This window comes from Malania oleifera, chromosome 1 (genome assembly GCF_029873635.1).
Source record: "Malania oleifera isolate guangnan ecotype guangnan chromosome 1, ASM2987363v1, whole genome shotgun sequence".
In the NCBI taxonomy this organism is placed as follows: domain Eukaryota; kingdom Viridiplantae; phylum Streptophyta; class Magnoliopsida; order Santalales; family Ximeniaceae; genus Malania; species Malania oleifera.
The window spans coordinates 140637975-140655211 of record NC_080417.1 but is presented as its reverse complement, the minus strand read 5'-3'; positions in this window follow the sequence as shown (position 1 = coordinate 140655211).

Below are 17237 nucleotides of genomic sequence, written 5' to 3'. Positions count from 1 at the left end.
TAGAGCAGAGTCCTCAAGAAGTCATTGCTAGTCTAGTGGTTCAGCCTACGCTATACAAAAGGATTAAAGTAGCTCAAGGTGATGATGCAGAGTTGGTAGAGGTAATGGCTAGGGTGTGAGATGGTCAGGGTGAGGAATTCAACATAGCAGATGATGGAGTCCTGCGGTTCCGTACTAGGCTATGTGTTCCTGTAGACACCAAGATCAGGAGAACTATATTAGAGGAGGCTCACAGATCCCTATACACCGTACATCCAGGTAACACTAAAATGTATCGGGATCTGCGGGAGAACTTCTGGTGGAGTGGAATGAAGAGAGAGATAGTCGAATTTGTACAACAGTGCTTGACGTGCTAGCAGGTTAAAGCTGAGCACCAGAGACCAGTAGGGCAGTTACAACCATTGTTTATTCCAGAGTGGAAATGGGATCACGTTTCGATAGATTTTGTTATGGGATTACCACCGGCGCGATAGGGATTGAATCCAATTTGGGTGGTTGTTGATCGTTTGATAAAGATCACTCATTTTATTCTGATTAAAGTTGGTTATTCCATGGACAGATTGGCAGAAATATATATATTCAGGAGATAGTTTGCGTCCATGGTGTGCCAGTATCCATAGTCTTTGACTGAGATCCTCAGTTTACTTCACGATTTTGGACGAGTTTTCAGGAGGCTATGGGTACACAATTAGCATTCAACACTGCTTTCCATCCCTAGACAGATGGATAGACCGAAAGGACAATTCAGACCCTAGAAGATATCCTTCGTGCTTGTGTGCTTGATTTTGGAGGTAGTTGGACTTAGTTTATGTCGTTAGTTGAATTTGCTTATAATAATAGCTATCTAACTAGCATCGGCATGGTACCTTATGAGGCATTGTATGGTAGGAGATGTTGTTCTCCTTTCTTCTGGGATGAATTAGGTGAAAGGCAAGTGTTGGGTCCAAAGATTGTACAGCAGGCGTGTGATAAGGTACAACTGATTAGAGAAAGAATTAATAATGTGCAGAGTCGGCAGAAAAGTTATGCAGACTCACGTCACTGGGTATTGGAATTTAAAGTGGGGGACCGAGTATTTTTTAAAGTAGCTTCCCTGAAAAGAATCATGGGATTTAGGAAGAAGGGCAAGTTAAGCCCTAGGTGTTTTAGTCCTTTCGAGATACTAGAAAGAATAGGGTCAGTTGCCTATAGGCTAGCTTTGCCACCATCTCTGGCTAGAATTCATGACCAGTTTCATGTAGCTATATTAAGGAAATACGTCCCAGACCCATCCCATATAATCAGCTATGCAGAGATAGAGCTTAAAGAATCTTTAGCTTATGAAGAAATGTCAATTTATATCTTAGATAACAAGACTCAGAAACTATGCACGAAAGAGATTCAGTTAGTAAAAGTTTTGTGGAAAAATCGTGACATAGAGGAAGCTTCTTGGGAGCTCATGGAGCATATCAGACAGAGATACCCACAGTTTTTCCAAAAGAATGGTAATAGCAGGTAAAGTTTCTTTTGCACGTACATGTATTGAGTTAGTTAGTGGGTAGTCTTTTAGTTTCATATGTGTAATCTCCCAAAACTTAGATTGTAACCACGGTATTCCTCCGCCATAAGTGAGGGTAAGTAATAAAATAAGTAAACCCTTTACCTTTACGAGATGGTAGAATGTATAATGGCGTTCAATCCAAATAGTAAATTTCGAGAATGAAATTTTATAAGGTGGGGAGAATGTAATTACCCGAGAAATTTTTCACCATCTCGTCGACGAACATAGGGGATTCGTCGATGAGGATATAAAAGGAGCTCGTCAATGAGGATAGGTTTCATGGACGAGAAAATACTGAGAGAGGTTTTTGGGGCAGTCTGAAATTTGTCGACAAGGGAGGAAGTTCATCAACGAAATTTCTTAAGGACTCATCGACGAGATGACGTGTCTAATTGATGAATCCAGGGCTGTAAATAGTGAAAACCTAGATTTTTTCAGCAGAAAACTTGCGCAAAAATTTCCTCTCTCTCTCTCTCTAACACGTCTCCCACTCCTTCTCTCTTCGATTTTGGGTCCGTTGCTCGCTGGATTGAAGATCTGAGGTCACCACGATGCTCTTGACGAAGTTCTCTACAAGTCTGCTAGAGCTAATTGTTGGTGGAGTTAGTTTGGAATTCATCCCAAACTCAGGGTAAGGTGTTTTATTTAGAATACGTTTTCCCTGCAGTTATAGGAAATGTTGTATGCAGGAAAATATTGATGTTTTGCTCTGGGGGATGTCGTTTTCAGGGTGTTGAGTGGAGAACTCTGCGGGTGTAGGGCCAGAGTTCAGTGAAAGCTTTTCAGAAACTAGGTAAAGGAAATATGCCATGTTAGGAGATTTGATTATATTAATAGAAAGTTTACAAATATGCATGCATACTAGTTTTTATGTAGTTTTTACAGAATAAGAATTTTCAACGCTTGTGTGGCCTGAGTAGATATTTCTTTGATATAGAACTTATATAGCTTTTTACCGCATATAATACTATATAGTATTCACAGATAAAGATTGATGTATATCATAGTATATTTTAGAACAGTTTATTATAAATGTTTGTTCAAAATAAGTACATTATAGTTTTTATATAGATTAGTTTATACAAAATTTACAGTATGCCATGTTTTCCTAAATGCCATAATACTCAGAATAATACAGATAGATTATAGTTGTGTTTTAAACTGCAAAAAGTGTAAGATATGCTTTAAAAATTTATCCTTTATTACAGTTCAGATGTTATTTAAAATTTATGTAACTTAGTCACCACACACTAGTAATAGTATATTTCCACTTACTGAGCGTCGACTCACCCCATGACTCTAACATTTTTCAGGTGAGCTAGCTAGGCGAGTAGATCGGGCTTGCGGATAGAGAGTTTACTTGGTTACCCTGGTTATAGGGTAAGTTTGTATAGGGTTTTATATTTTGGGATATATATTGCTGGAGAGAGATGTGTTGTATAGCTATGGTTTAGAAATACAGATTCCTGGTATTGTATGGTATATGTGGTTGTGTGATCTATGTTTCCGCTACCTAGGAATGATTTTGTATACAAGATTACCCTGGTGCCTTTTGAGGCCGAGTTTCATAGCAGGGGGGGTATCAGAATAGTTCATATGAAAAAAGAAAAGAAAAAAATGTTATAAATTTTGAGGTCGTTACAATGTATGTTTTGTGCCATGATAACACTCAAATGCCACATATCGATATAACATGTATCTGCCTTACTGAGAGGTGTCTCACCCCCAAGGTACGCATATATTTTTCAGGCCCTTTGAGTAACCGAAACTAGCATCCTTGAGTTGGTAGCGTAGTGGTTAGTGTACTGCGGGAAGTCCCTGGGTAAGTACTAGGACTGTATCGGGTTGTTTTGTTTTTTTTTTTATATGGTTAACACCTGGGTTGGTATTTTGTATGTTGGAACCTGGATTCCTTTTGTATAGAATCTGGTATGGTATTGTATATGTATAGAAGAACCTTTTCCGATGTGTATCTGTAATGTGCATGGAAGTGTATAGGGTGCCTGGGAACCCCACGGGGTCGAACCCTCATTCATTGCACTGTGTCATTGATGATTTGTATGATACAGCGACAGGTTAGGTTACTTATTCACCCCTGAGTCCCATTACAAGGTTTGGGGCGTGACAGCTTGGTTTCAGAGCTAACCAAGTTGTTAGGTATAGTTGTATGTACATACTAGAGTATAGGATGTTGGAAATGGGTAGAGTAGGGCGAGGGTTGTGAGGAGACGAAGAGCAATGAGTCTCCTCCTATGCCTCGAGGGCTGACGAGGCAAGTCCTGCGGGAGATCGGGCGGAGTGTTAGGAGACACGAATGCTCTCCTATGTCTGCGGTGTGCACCATTGAGAGGTTCACATGCATGCATCCTCTGACGTTGTTAGGAGGACATGATTTGATGATAGCAGAAGACTGGGTTGAGAAGACTAAGAGGATCTTGGAGGTCCTACACTGCACAGATAGGCAAAGAGTTCTCTATGCTACCTTCCAGCTGTCTGGGGAGGCAGGGCAATGGTGGATTGTGGTGAGTTTGTTGGAGAAGCAGAGAGTCAGTCCTATGGAGATGACATGATCCATTTTAAGGAGGTTTTCTCTGAAAGATACTTCCCGGCTTCCATGCAAGATGTTAAGGCGGATGAGTTTTCTGCTCTAATATAGGGAGATATGACAGTGCAAGGGTATGCTGCTTGGTTTATAGAGCTATCTCGCTTCACGTCATGTTTGATCTCAAGTGAGTATGAGAAGACTCAGAGGTTCAATAAGGGTTTGAGGAAGGATATCCACAGACTAGTGGGTATGCTTCAGATCCATGAATTCTCAGTGTTAGTGGATAAGGCCACAGTGATCGAGACTGGCATTCAAGAGGATGAGGTGGATCTAGGATCAAAGAAGAGGTCAGTACCTTCTGGGTCTCAATCGGGATCTCATCAGGGATCATGGAAGAAGAGGAGTAAGAGCTCGGGTTATCATCTAAATACCGAGCGTTAGGGTTCTCAGGCGAGCCAGCTTGGCGATCGTTATATCAAGTGCCGTAGATGGCATAGCGGTGAATGCTAGCCATTTGGGGGTAACTGCTACAACTATGGTCAGTCAAGTCACATGGATCAAGATTGTCATACACCAAATAGAGGTACGCCCGCTTCAAGTCAAAATTGGGGAAGTAATTAGGTATCCCGAGGAACCTATCAAGCGAACATGGCTCCAGCAAGGGTATACTCGCTTACTCGAGCGGATGCTGAGCATTCGAGGAATGTGGTGACAAGTACTATGATGTTGCTTTTAAATAGAGTTATAGTTTATTTGATTCAGGTGAGACCCACTCCTTTATATCTACTAACTTTGCAAAACTGTGTGGGGTTGAGACCCAAGTTATGAAAGAAGAATTGTCAGTAGTCATGCCATTTGGGAGTGTATTATTCTGTAGGAGGATGTTAGAAGACTACCCAGTGATAATATAAGGAAAGTTTCTATCGGCGAATCTTGTGGTATATGACATGTCAGGGTTTGATATTATATTGGGGATGGATTGATTATTCTCCAGCTATGTCGTGATCGACTGTCGTAGGAAGGTGGTAGTATTCAGACCTCCTAGGAGCAGGAGTACGAGTTTGTGGGATCGTGTGTGTGTTTGATGCCACAGGTTCTATCAGTGTTATAGACGAGGAGGTTACAGGGGTACCTAGCTTGTGTGAGGGAACCACCGAGGGATGAGTTGAGGCTCGAGGATATTCGAGTAATCAGCCTATTCCTGGATGTGTTTCCAAAAGATTTACCTAGTTTACCCTAAGATCGTGAGGTGGAGTTCGCGATATAGTTGCTGCCTGGCAAGGCATTGATCTCTAAAGCTCCGTACTAGATGACTTCAACAGAACTTCAGGAGTTGAAGGAGCAGTTGTAGGAATTACTAGACAAGGGCTTTATTTGACCTAGTGTTTCGCCTTGGGGAGCTCTAGTTTTGTTTGTGAAGAAGAAGGACGGGTCAATGCATATGTGCATTTATTACCGTGAGATTAACAAGGTGACTGTGAAGAATTGCTACCCGTTGCCTTGTATTGATGACCTCTTTGACTAGCTACAAGGGACTCAGGTCTTTTAGAAGATTGACCTATGGTCAGGGTATCATCAGGTGAGGGTTCGATCTGAAGATGTAGCGAAGACTACTTTTCGAACAAGAAATGGCCACTATGAGTTCTTGGTCATGCCTTGTGGGTTGATGAATGCTCCAATGGTGTTCATGGATATGATGAACTGGGTTTTCCATGCGTACCTAGACCAGTTCGTAGTGGTGTTCATTGACGACATTCTGGTACACTCGAGGAGTTCAAGAGAACATGAAAACCATCTGAGGTTGGTACTACAAATTCTGCAGGAAAAGAAATTGTATGCTAAGATGAAGAAGTGTGATTTATGGTCGAATCTAGTTGCGTTTTTAGGCCATGTGGTGTCTAAAGACGGTATCTTAGTTGATCCTACCAAGATCGAAGTTGTGGTCGACTGGGTGAGGCTGAAGAGTGTTCAGGAGTTTCAGAGTTTTCTAGGACTGGCGGGTTACTATTGTCGGTTTGTGGAGGGTTTCTCTAAGTTATCTGGGCCTCTGACATTATTGACCAGAAAGGGAGTGAAGTTTGAATGGACCAGTGATTGTGAGTAGTGTTTTCAGGAGTTCAAACATCGTATGGTTACTGCTCCGGTTTTGACCATTCCTTCGTGGGATGGCAGTTTCGTGATCTATAACAACACATCTCTAAAAGGTTTGGGATGTGTGCTTATGCAACATGGTAAGGTAATAGCGTATGCTTCTAGGAAACTCAAGGAATACGAGAAGAAATACCCTACGCATGATTTGGAGTTAGCTGTTGTTGTATATGCACTGAAGATTTGGTGACACTACTTGTATGGTGTGCAATGCGAGATTTTCACTCACCACAAAAGCCTTATATACTTTTTCACATAGAAGGAGTTGAATATGAGGCAGAGAAGGTGGCTTGAGCTAATCAAGGACTACGATTGCACCATCAGCTATCACCCGGGGAAAGCTAATGTGGTTGTTGATGCGTTGAGTCGGAAGTCGAAGTATGTTACGGTGTCTGCAATTGTGGCTCAGCATCACATCAGAAGAGATCTGAAGAGCCTGGGAATAGATTTGATGGTCAGAGATCATCAGGCCTTCAGTGCCATTTTGGTGGTCCAGCCGACCTTATTTAAGTGTATTAAAGCCGCGCAAGTTAGTGATGCAGAGTTAGCTGAGATTGTGGAGAAGGTACAACAAGGGTTGGTCGTGGAATTTAACATCTTTGAGAGAGGTGCATTGAATTTTGGGATCAGGCTATATGTTCCAAACGATGGTGATATCAAAAGGATGATTTTCGAGGAAGCGCATCGTTCATTTTATACGGTACATCCGGGTAGTACAAAGATGTATCGAGATTTGTGCAAGACCTTTTGGTGGAGTAGTATGAAGAGGCAGATTGCTCAGTTCATGGATCAATGTCTAACGTGTTAGTAGGTGAAGACTAAGCATTAGAGGCCAGCAGGGCCGTTACAACTCTTAGCTATTCTAGAGTGGAAATGGAAGCATATCTCCATGGATTTTGTGATCGGATTGCCGCTAGTGCTTCACGGGCAGAATGCTATCTGGGTGATCATCGATAGGTTAAGGAAATCTGCTCACTTTTTATCGGTGAATGTTAGTTACCCTTTGAGTAGACTAGAAGATATGTATGTGCATGAGATAGTTAGGATGCACGAGGTACCGATGTCTATTGTGTCAGATCGAGACCTGAGGTTTACCTCTCGATTTCGGATGAACTTGCAGGAAGCACTGGGGATGAAGCTTACTTTTAGTACAGCGTTCCACCCCCAGACTGATGGATAGTCGGAGAGGACAATGCAGATTTTGGAAGACATAGTGCAGGCTTGTGTATTAGACTTCGGTGGTAGCTAGATACAGTTTATGCCACTGGAAGAGTTCACCTATAACAATAGCTCTAAGGCTAGAATCGGGATGGCACCGTTCGAGGCTCTATATGGTCAAAGGTGTCAATCTCCTCTGTATTGGAATGAGGTTGGCGAACGTCAGGTGTTAGGACCTGAACTCGTGCAACAGGCATTTGAGAAAGAGGGTTTGATCCTGGATAGGATTAAATCGGCTCAGAGTCGACAAAAAAGTTACGCGGATGTTCATCGCCGAGAGTTAGAGTTCATAGTGGGGGGTAAGGTATATTTTAGAATCACTCTGATGAAAGGAGTGATGAGATTCGGGAAGAAGGGCAAGCTGAGCCCAAGGTATATCGGACGGTTCAAGATTCTTGAGCGAGTGGGTTCAGTAGCCTACAGGATTGCACTGCCTCTAGCACTCTCGAGGATCGACGATGTGTTTCACGTATCCATGTTAAGGAGGTTATGCTAGATCCATCGTATGTTATTAGTTATGAGGACTTAAAAATTGGGGATACTTTGGCGTACGAGGAGGTACCTGTTCAGATTCTAAACCGTAAAGTTCAGAAGTTACGTACCAAGGACATACCGTTAGTGAACGTATTGTGGGAGAGTCACAAGATTGAAGAAGCTTCTTGGAAATAGGAAGTGGAGACATTCCAGAAGTATCCACAGTTGTTCTGAGTATGTGTATTACCCTACTTTGTATGGAATAGGTGGTTAGTCTTGGGGAGTGTGTGTTATTGTGAACTCATGAGACGATTTGTGTATGTAACCATGGTATTCCTCCACCATAAGTAAGGGTATGTATATGTACTATGATGGGGCTCTATTGTAATAGCCGCCAATTCTTTCTAGAGTCGAGTGTGTGAATGAGTTCATGAATGGGAGATTGCAAATTTTGAGGACGAAATTTTTGTAAGGAGGGGAGGATGTAAGAACCTAAATCGTGATATATGAAATTAATTAATAAAAAGAAGGGTAAAATGGTAATTGAGCAGGCTTCGTTAACGAAGCCAGAGTTCGTCGACGAAGGCCCTTTATTGCTCGACGACGAATTTTAGGTGCTTGTCGACGAAGAGAAGTCGAGAGGTTTTGGGAAACTGGGAATCTCAAGCTCATCAACAAGGTCATCGTTTCGTTGACGAGTTGTCTACATTAGCTCATCGACAAGGACACCATTCGTCAACGAGGACGGCTAAGTCAAAGGGCTATAAATATCAATTTTCATTACTTTTTAGCTAAGAAATCTCAAATCCTCTCTCTATCTCTCTAGAAACTCAAAATACTCTCTCTCTCTAAATTTCTTCGCCATACATTACGGGAATCGTAGATCCGACGTTACCACGAGGATCAGGGAAGGATTCTCTACAAGATCCATAGATCGGATCGCCGTTCCGAGCAGCTTCGAGTTTTGGCGTAAAATCGAGGTAAGGCTCGGTTTTCAATTCTGTTCCGGTAGTTATGGCGGAAATAGAATTGTGAGTATGTTTTGTACTATGGATTATAGATTTTAGGAACTCGGTACGTTGTTTAGGAGTCATAGAGTTCGGGATTGGTCATTTGGGGAAAGGTAAAGGGATTCTGTTTATGTCGGTTATTTTTGAAATCAGACTCGATAGAACCGTGGTTTGCGGTCCTATGTGCATTTTGGTTAATCATTAGGGAAAATCTAACAAGTAAAGTTATGGGTTTTTTATGTTACAATTTTGGAAAAAAGGGGGCGACGACCTGCATGCTTGGTTTTGTTGGAAAATCGTAAATATACTGTGATATATATTATGTTATAGGGATGGTTGTGTCTTGACTTGTTTAAACTGTTTATGTTTGTAAAATCATGATTTTAGATTACCAAATGGGTATGGTTTGTTTGGTTATATGGGCATGCATGGTTGTGTTTTTTTTGAAATGCAATAAGAACTGGGTTCCGAATTATTCCAGATGCTGAAAGAGTGTCTGACTCTATATCTGAGGGCGTAAGTAATAGCTTGCCATGTTTGACAAGAGTGTCCGATTTTATATCCAAGGACGTGAGCCTTACCGACTGATCACCGAAGGGTGTGGATCCACGATTTGTACTGATACGATGCCATGGGAGCCTAGGGCTACACCATATTCCAGGGACGCTGAGTAATGCGGGCCGGCTTCGGGCCAAAGGGTGTGACGACACTAGGTTACTTGATCACGTGTGTGTGCATAAATGCACTGTACTAGAACTATTTTGTGAAAATACTAGAATTGCATTTAACTATGTATGTTTTGTGTCATGATAACACTCAAATGTCACATACCAACATAACCCGTATCTGCCTTACTGAGAGGTGTCTCACCCTTACTGTACGTACATATTTTTATGGTCCTTCGAGTAATCGGAACTAGCATCCTTGAGTTAGGAGCATAGTGGTTAGTGTACTGTGGGAAGTACCTGGGTAAGTACTAGGACTGTATCGGGTTGTTTTTTTTTTTTGGATATGGTTAATACCCGGGTTGGTATTTTGTATATTGGAACCTGGATTCCTTTTGTATAGACTCTAGTATGGTACTGTATATGTATAGAAAAACCTTTTCCGCTCCGTATCTGTAATGTGTATGGAAGTGTATAAGGTGCTTGGGAACCCCACAGGGTCAAACCCTCATTCATTTTACTTGTTAAAATTGGTGTATTCCCAAGAGGGGGGGGGGTGAATTGGAAATTTTAACCTTTTCTCCTAGGTTAAGTTAGAAGTCAATATGATTTGGTAACCTAGGGTCTTTCTACACAATTCCAAATGTGTTGATAAATAAGATACATGGAATTTAAATCATGCACATCATTCATACAATAACATATACGTGTGGTATATATAAAGTGCGAAAATGTAAACAGACACACGATATGTTATCGGGGTTCGGCCAACTGTACCTACGTCCCCGCCTCTAACTCACAAGCCCAAGGATTCCACTAATAGCTCACTTAAGGGTGGAGAGGCACCGATTACAACTAGGTCAATTAGCACAGGGCTGACCTCAACCTTAACCAATTCAATTAGCGGGGCTGACCTCAACCTACACGCCTTAACAGGATGACGCACCTAACTTTCCTAACCGGGTCTAAGCCAATCCGGGACTATTTCAGGGCTAGTCTCCCTCTTCAGGCCCGTGCCTAGAAATACAAAAAATGTGTATATAATCAAATGGTACAGTGATTGTGCTTTCATGTAAAGCATATATGTACCCAAATACGCGCAATTACATACACCACAAATGATATAATATGAAAGCTCGGTGTGGTCCAATATTTTAACTCTCAGATATATATATTTACTATCAATGTAATAAGTGCGTGAGAGTATCAATCAAGCAATCTTTGTATCACAAAATATTCAGGCAAGATGTTCACACAAAGATACTAGCCAAACAATATATATGTATGTTTCAATGAGTGGATTTTCTTAATCGTATAATGCTCTAGTAATGTATATGTTTCGTTTGCAAAAGATGTGTAATCTTTATATTCAGCAACTAATATATGAGTGAATGAATATTGCAACAAAGATCACTATCACATAAACAAATATCTCTTCAAATATATTTTTCAATATAAAGCACAATAGATATTTGAAAATGATTATGAAAAGATTTTGCAACTAAAATACTATACGATCTTCTCAAGATATTGCAATGAAAATACAACCTCAGAAGATCAAATAAAAGTCTTCTTAGGAGATACTTATTAACAAAGTCCCCTAAGATCACTTAGGTTTAGCCCTTATAAAAATAAAATCAACCTAATCAAAATGGCAGAGCAAACCTTTCTAATCAAGCACTCAATCAACTTACAGAGAGTTTAGTCAATAAGAGAAGGTAAGTATGAGTGGTTAGGGCTCAGATATGAGTATTATAGGATTTGGAAATTTCAGAGAACTTCACCTAATCAAAGTGGCTAATCTCTTCCTAATTTCCACAAATGATCTCATATATATAGACATGGGAAGAGATATGACCGTCAGGGACCTATTGGGTATTATTAGGGAAGCTTAATGACATTTCAAATATTTTAACCCTGTTTAAAAGATGTTTAACCGTGGTAAAAATCAGAGCAACCTGAGAGGTCCGGTTGACCAAAATAGTTTCGGTCGACCAGGACTCATATGGTTCAGTCAACCAGGGCATTTTTTAACTGAATGGTTGGTCGAATGAAAGTGGGCAATTTCCCATTTCTCCGAGGTTTGGTCGACCAGACCGTTGGGATTTTTCTTGAGGACCCTCGGTTGACCAGGTAGTTGCTATATAAATTTGGCTTTGTCGACTAGAAGGTCAATTTGTTAACCTCAGGGGGTTTCGGTCGACCAGGGGGTTTGATCTACTTTGGTTCGATCAACTAGGACCTTGGTCAACTATTGACCCAGGCCTGTTTCAGTCGATCAGGGCAGCATGAACTGCCTTGGTTGGTCGACCGAAAGTGCACAAAGTGTGCATTTCGTTCCTGTCTTGAAACACACAAACTCTATTCAAGTGTCTAACAATTATAGGTGCAATGGTGTGTGTCCTAAGGTCACTTTGGGTCCAATTTTGAAGACACCGAAAAAATCCGGTGTCAGTCGATCGAACCCCCTAGGTCATTCTAAGGTCATTTTCATTTCGAGCTTACACATTACATCATGTAGGTGATGCATGCAATTATTACAATCAAAGCCCTATTTACTATTACAAACCATTTAAATAATAATGAAATAAAGTACAACATGTATAGGGTCTTCCAACTTTAAGCTTTAACGTGCCATCAATATATCTGCTAGTATAGACTTGCACATGAACTAGATACTATTAAATACATGAGTATTTGTCATTATCAAAACCGAGATATGACCCATGGGGTCAACAATCTCCCCCTTTTTGATGATGACAAATACATCAAGCAAAAATATGGGTATAGCCTAAGAAGGCTCCCCCTATCTATATGCATTAAATAAAAACCAATTTTAACACAAATATTTTTGCCTTTTCATCTCCCCCTTTTGGCAACAGCAAAAATGGTCCTATGAGTTAACAATTTAGGCAATAGGTAAGTATTACATTTATAAATTATAAGTCCTGGAAAGATTTTGAAAAAATTCGGCAGAGTGCCGTTTGAAAATTGGACTTTCCAAAACAAATCCTGTATAACATGTAACCTGTTTGAGTTTATATATCCTAATAGTTTATTTACAACTACTCAAACAGTTCATTATGATCCAACCAATAGAATATAAAGCTCAATAAGATTATGCAATAAAATGTAAATTCCAAGGGCATCATGGAGTAGACATACGAATTATGCACACAAGCAACAATCAATAGTCACAAAGTCTAAGGCAATAAAACATATCAACTGTAAAATTTGTTTCTTAAACTTGTAAATTTTACTTGAGAGCTCCCCCTAAATTTACGTAAACTATGAAATGTCTAGGAAGCATCTACTTATACTGACATTAATTATGAGAGTTCATTAAGTTTCTAATACATTATAAGTAATGAAACAAATCAAACTCAAAAGGTTAAAGCTAATTAACAGTATAGGTCCACTGAGCTTGGTGAGTTATAATTCTTTTTTCAAGGATGGGGCTTAAACTCCCCGATATAGTCTCAGGCATACATAAGTGCGTTAACGCTTAAGAATGAATTTCATTTAAGCACATCCATCCTATGTTCATTCTTCTAAATATTACTTAGCATGCAAGAGATTTTAGGCATTAAGTTCTTACTAATTTATTCTAAGATTGGGACATAAATTCCCATGTATATTTTCAAACACACTTACTTGAATTAAGCTCAAGGATGATGTTCTCTTCAGTGCATTTCTTATATACTCATCCTATCAAATAAATTCAGAATGCAGCAAATATTAATCATTCAGCGCATATGCATAACATATTGCATTTCATTTTAAAAGCACGGTAGTCAATTAAGACTATACTCAAAGTTATGCAATTTTGAAAAACATGTATGCATATAATAATAACAAGGCAAGAGGAAAAAGAGTTTGTTTTGAAATTCGATCTTGCCAAAAGTTCATGTGGATAAATATATATACGTATATAATTGTAATATGCATCCCCTTTTTAATGTTTGCAAAATGGTGTTGGGGGTTGCTTGCTGGAAAAATAAGATTTTAATTTAAAGCAAGTAAGCAACAAATTTTCTGGTTTGTCAATAAAGCACATACTAAAGATAACCGGAAAACCAAAACTATAATGATCCTAAGAGTTCAACAATCACATGCAAGATCATATGGCAAGTACAAAAAGTTGTGGCAATATAAACATGCTTCAGATTATGATTTTCAATAAAATATTTTCATTCAAGTGCATGCCACAATGAATTCATTCAAGATCTAAGCTAAGCATATGGGTAAGAAAAACAAGGTAGTAATTTAATTCTAGATGCTCCCCCTATCAATTTGAATACGTGTTTAGATTCTTTAACTACTTATACTAACTAAATATTAATTTCATTATGCTTAGTAGTATAAGTCATCAATCCAAATCTTTAAAATCAACTATACTGAGTATTTGTCAATTGCATGTTATCATTTGATTAGTATAGTTGTCCCTATAGACCATGGATGCATCAAAAGATATATATTAAGGCATGCAATAATGTTCATGACCCAAAAACATTTCATATCAAAACATAAGCCTTTAAGCACTAGATATAATGTTTTGGGTATTCTTAAGAGCCTCGATATTCAATAAATGAAAGTGATGCCTATGGATCATTTATGCGCTTCCTATGGGGATGGATCTGAGCCTTTCTAAACAATTGATGATTATGCTAGGATGAATATTAATTATCTACTTGAGTTTTCACTCATCTTTTGAAAAATATTTTAAAGTTTATTTCATCATAATCATCTTTAACACAAGGTTTTGGTTTGGAAAAAATCCTGTCGAAATTTCGATAGCATGCCGTCTGTAAATCGGATATTTCCCAAATTTTCATGCACCAAAACCTAATAGATTCAAGTAATCAATTCAAAATAGTAATTTGAGCATGCGAGAACCTATAATCCACTACCAGCATGTAATTCTCATGAACTGTATCCGTCATGCAGGAGGCTTTCAACACAAGCATGCAATCTAGTAGTATAATCAACAGATGGTACAAAAGATAAACTATCCATTATAAGATATACTCATTTAACACATAATGAATAGTAGGAATTCAATGCTTTTCATATAAAGGCATATGAATATGAAAGACAAAAATTCATGAGAGCATTTAATGTATATATATTCATGAAGAGAAATGCTCCCCCTGAGTTATGCACTTATTTAATTTATGCCTTTTTCATTTTCTAGTTCTTTGGCCAAGTGCTTTAAGATTTTTGATGATATATGCTTGGCTTTAGATGAATAGGCTTAAAGGACCAAACAGTCACAATAGATATTTCTTTAAGTGAGCTAAGTCAGTATTGCCTCTATTGATATGAATTTCGATATGTGTGAGAGGCACAAGTTAGAATGACTTTCAATTTAAAAGTACATATGCATAGGTCTACTTGAACTTTATGCATTCATCTAGATTGAGACCTAGGCAATCAAGTTAGTCATTCAACTCATCTCTAAGTATATAAAGCTCTAAAAGATATGACTTAATAATTTGAGAGCTTGTGAAGTGAAAATGAGTAAATACTCTTGACAATCAAATTATCATTTAGTTCAGAAGAGTATTTAGAATGAGTGGGCATTTTCAAAAATGTTTTTATATTTAGTAATCATGTCCATGTTTGGGCAAAGAGCATATAGGATATGTGAATGTTGTGAACAATGCTCTTCGGAGAATGAAAAGTATCCTATAAATATAATTACAATCTAAAGCAAGGATACAAGTAGATAGGTGAAACCTTACCGAATATGATCATGGTTTGGTAAGGGTTTCCTATAGATGAGACAAACCAAAATTAGAGGATTTTTGTATTTTTGGTTCAAAGGGAATATTTTGATTTTATCAATGAAATGTGAATCCCATAGTGGTTGCCTCTAATCTTGATTGAGAATGATGACTTTTAATAAGCACACAATAAATATGGAATTTTAATAAACAGTGCTTATACCTAAGGTGATGACTAGAGTTTGGTTGATGAGATTAGGGTTAAAGATATATAGAATAGGATGAGACCCTAAAGTTCATTTTTGTGCAATAGACAATAGTTGCTTAACTTAAGATGTTTTGTTTTAAAGTATGAGTTAAGCATTTTGGAAATATTTGCCTAGCAATGATGCCCAGTCCATATGGAAGTGAATAAAAGGTCTTAGTATAATAAGATAGTTTAGTGAGTGTGTATACTAAGATTTTCATTTTAAGAAAAAATCACTTCTCAAACCTATAGTCATCACAACCTCCTAAACCTAATCCTAAGATCTAAGAAAACAAAAAATAGTTAAGTTATATTTATTTGACTCTAGTCTTCTTCAGATCCTAAAGGGTTTGCTTTCATGATTACCCACATCATTTCTTTTTCTAACCCTCTGGCACTTGTGGATGAGAAAATAAATCGGTTGTACCCTTTTCTTTTATAATGTAAGCAGGTTTTGTAAATGCGTGAAGGGATATGCTTATAATTCTTATGATTGCTTATTGAGGCATGATAGTGGGAATTATGTGATAGTCCCAAATCCTTTTTGAAAAGATTTTTCTTTTTAATCTCTAAGGATTTATTATGATTATTCTTCTCACTTATAACTTTGAGTGTAAATCTAGAATAATCATCTATTTATTCATCTAAGCATGCAATTTTCAATATTTTCTCAATCTTTTTCTTTTCAAGAATAGCATGAAAATTTTCCAACCCCTTTAATTGATTTGCTATTCTTTTATTCTCACTCTTCAAAAATATTTTATGCTTAGAAACTCTAACTAGAAACTTGTGCATTTTCAATAAAATCTTTTCTAGTTTTTCATGTGACAACATGCTTTTAATATTCAATTCAGCACATGATTCATCAAAAGATATGTTATAATTATTATATGAATCATTGCATGCATGTTCAACAGTATTATCATAGGGAATATTTGATGATTCGTCATATGACACAACATAGCATTCAACATAAGAATCATCACAAGAATCATCAAACGAGTGAGAGTGAGAATCATATGCCTCCTCGTTGATTTCTAGCTCATGATTTACCTCCTCCTGATCATTTGAGCTTAGAGCATTCAGAGGAGTTATGATCACCATCTCCTGGGATTCTCCATATTTCTTTTCTAGTTCATCCTAGATTTCCTGTGCACTACGACATGCCATGATCTCAAGAAGGATGTTAGAGTCCAAAGCACAATATAATCGTTCCATGGCATATGAATTTGCATGCATCAAGATAATATCATTTTCGTTTATAGGCATACAAATTCCTTCGACAATCACCTGCCAAGCCCTCCAACTCATAGATTTTATAAATATGCTCATTCTAATTTTTCAAGTAGTGCAATCGACACCACAAAACAATGGAGGACTAGTAGGTGATTGTCCCTCTCCAGATGGGGATACACCAATTTGAGTCATTGCGATCTTTTTGCAAAAATGTTTAATTCTAGTGCAATAAGGCTCTGATACCAATTGTTAGAATTGGTGTATTCCCAAGAGGGGGGGTGAATTGGAAATTTTAACATTTTCTCCTAGGTTAAGTCAGAAGTCAATATAATTTGGTAACCTAGGGTCTTTCTACACAATTCCAAATGTGCTGATAAATAAGATACGTGGAATTTAAATCATGCACATCATTTATACCATAACATATA